The 2,927-nt window shown below is 36.4% G+C and overlaps 1 long non-coding RNA gene across 2 annotated transcripts; it reads right to left on the bottom strand.

Annotated features, from left to right (window-relative positions):
- Positions 1 to 260: 260 nt before the first annotated feature.
- On the bottom strand, positions 261 to 2,690 carry LOC141703094 (uncharacterized). Of its 2 annotated transcripts, XR_012567361.1 has the most exons (5): positions 2,598 to 2,690; positions 1,972 to 2,173; positions 745 to 869; positions 494 to 658; positions 261 to 364 (listed from the first exon to the last, which is right to left on the bottom strand). It is a non-coding gene; the product is annotated as an uncharacterized LOC141703094 (long non-coding RNA). The 2 variants fall into 2 exon arrangements; XR_012567360.1 differs by lacking the exons at positions 1,972 to 2,173; positions 2,598 to 2,690 and having other exon boundaries at positions 745 to 1,137.
- Between the last annotated feature and the right edge of the window lie 237 nt (positions 2,691 to 2,927).

The raw sequence follows: 2,927 nt of genomic DNA, 5'->3' as shown, positions 1-2,927 counted from the left end.
TGTACCTGTTTTAAGAAATAGGTCTCATGTCTCAAAGACCAATTCCTGGTCATGTTTTCTATCCTTCTAGAATTAAGTTGCATGAATATTTGTCCTGTCACCTTCACTTTCTATTATCAATTCATAGAATTCATAGAGGCCAGATCAACTCCTCCAAGATACTCCCTCCGTCCTAATTTATTTGTCTCTTTTGTACGTAATTTAAGGTGCATTGAACTCATAGATTTGAATTTCTATTCACAAAGCTTTAATAAAAGGAGCTCACATTTTGGAGTTGGTTTAGAGTTACATGCTCACAATCTGGTGATTCCAAATATTGTCCAGCTGTTAACTCTACGTTTCTCCCACAGTTCATGTCACAACCCTGCATTACAAGAGTGTAACATATACATTGCATCGTGAGTTGAAATCAAGAACAAATTATCAGTTGGTGCCTCATCTAAGTTTCAGCAATATTTTAACAATTAATACACAATTTAGTACTAGCACTCACCACTTTTATCTCAAGTCATTCCAACATGGGCATACTTCTGAGCAAGCACAGAGCATTTGAAATCACATACACGTCATTAAATGCAACACTACATAATTTCAGTGTCTTCAAGTTCTCCATTGTTGAGGTTAGATAATTGTGAAAAGTTAAACCTGGATCCAAAAACTATGTATGTACATTATTAAATTAAAACACAAGAGACATATTTTAATTTAAGAAAAGGAAAGAAATCTAATTTGTTAAACTTTTACCCAGAGGCTGATGATATTGCCCTTAAGAGTTTCAATGCTAGGCATATCACCAAGAAGCCTGCGTAGGTTGAAGCTTTTCTTTATATCGGTACAAGGGTTGTAATCCTGAGCATAATGCTTAAACACTGACACAAGCAATACACCGAAATTATTGCCAAAATAACAGCCCAAGGAACGGTCTGATGCGAGTGATAAATAACAGACAATGAGCCTGAGAGTACGAGTAGAGCAACTACCAAAGAAATCAAGAAAAACAACTCGGGCCCAAAAACAAATTCCAGCAATAACAAAACCCAGCCAAAACCCCAGACAGAAGTCACACCACGAGAAACTTTGCACGAACAACTCCCCTATTCTGCAGACTTCGCTCGAAGTTACAACAGCACCACCACTTGAAACTACAGCATCACGACTTCGAAGCGAAACTCCACACTGAAAACGAGCAAAACCTCTCCAGCATTCGAAAAAATCAGACCCTCTACACGACCTGCAACAGCACTACAGAACCCATCTAAACCTTCAGACCTAAAAACCTGCAAAATAAAACCCCCACTCCAGACAGAATCCACACCTCGGGCACTCCCCATGTCCCAAAACCACCCAAAACTCTGATCTACTACAACCCAGCATCGAAACCCCCAACCACAACACCAAAAACTCACTAGACCTACCCCTCGGACAAAGCTTTTAATTACATGAAAAGAGATGAAAAAAGGGAAAATATAGTATGTAGCCTGTGCTAACATATCAGCAAGCTAGAACACATAAACGGAGAAAACCATCAAATTCAGAATGGATGGCATGACAGATAGGTGCACCTCCACATGATACTCAAAAAGCTACTCACCCGTTAATGGTATGGATCCAGTATTGTAAACCTTATACGACAAATAACATCCAAAATAAGTTTAATAATGACACCACTATTGGTGGAATATTACCAAATATTGCACCTAAATTACAACTTAAGCAGTTCAGCAAAGCACATTTAAACCTAAAGAAATAGTATAAAGGGAAAATAAAAAGCAAAAATTGTTTATAATTACGCCTAAAAGAATTTAGATACACAATTGGGCTAAATTTAAGATCTCACGACAGCCTATTATAACTTCCTTTTTTAATGTAGACACATATTATTTGGAAGAGAGATAATAGAGCTAAATATATGATTTATGCTTTAAACAATCAATTTTAAATCGATCAGAGATTCAAGGAAAATATAGTTACCTGGGAGGCTGCCATATCAGATGCCTAAGATCCTCCTTCATAGATTTCGTTACAGCTGCAGAGCCAAGTCGAGCACACAACCATTGGTCGCTACTTTCATATAAACGCATAGGATATTTCAATTTAGTTCTTTGCTTTTTCCTTTAATTTCGTCTGTTTTTACAATACAACACCACCAAATCTGAGGGATCTGATAGGAAGCCTGGAAAAATGTGAATGAATAAACTTAATGTGGCTGTTGAATTCAATAGCATGCCTTTATGCATAACGCATTGTGGTCACAATTAGCGGCCTGAATACTTAACTAAAAAGAGATGTTCATAGGCATCCTACATAAATCAGAAAATATCTAAAAACAGAGAAGAACAAAGACGTACAAAATTAAAGATAAATTAATTATGTCATGCATCTTATAATGAACAAACAAAGCTCGGAAGAAAGTGATTATATATTTAAGGTCCAAAGAGAGTATGAGAGCTCAACATAAACTTCCATAAGATGGATAATCCGCAAAACCCAATTTATATGGAGCTCAATATAAACCTAAACCCCCACAGGATTAATATGTAAACTTAAAGATAAAATAAACACTGAAAGTAAGCATAATGATACCATGGCTATGGTACCTGGCCACTTCCTGAGAATTCCAAGGGCTGCCTGCCCATTTCCTAAGAACTGCAAGGACCTGCATACCCTCAAAATATATGCATAAAAAATTGTACACGTATACACATACATTAATTCATTGAAAAGAATTTTAAAGTAATTATACATAAAATTTGCACGATAAAATCAATTGTGTTTGAAACGGAGGGCATTTCCATTGTTTTTTTCCTTCAATATAAACCTAAACCCCCACAGGATTAATATGTAAACTTAAAGATAAAATAAACACTGAAAGTAAGTATAATGACCATGGCTATGGTACCTGGCCACTTCCTGGGAATTCCAAGGGC

The sequence above is a fragment of the Apium graveolens genome, unplaced genomic scaffold (assembly GCF_009905375.1).
Source record: "Apium graveolens cultivar Ventura unplaced genomic scaffold, ASM990537v1 ctg6208, whole genome shotgun sequence".
Classification (NCBI taxonomy): domain Eukaryota; kingdom Viridiplantae; phylum Streptophyta; class Magnoliopsida; order Apiales; family Apiaceae; genus Apium; species Apium graveolens.
This window is presented reverse-complemented; position numbering and strand designations above follow the sequence as displayed.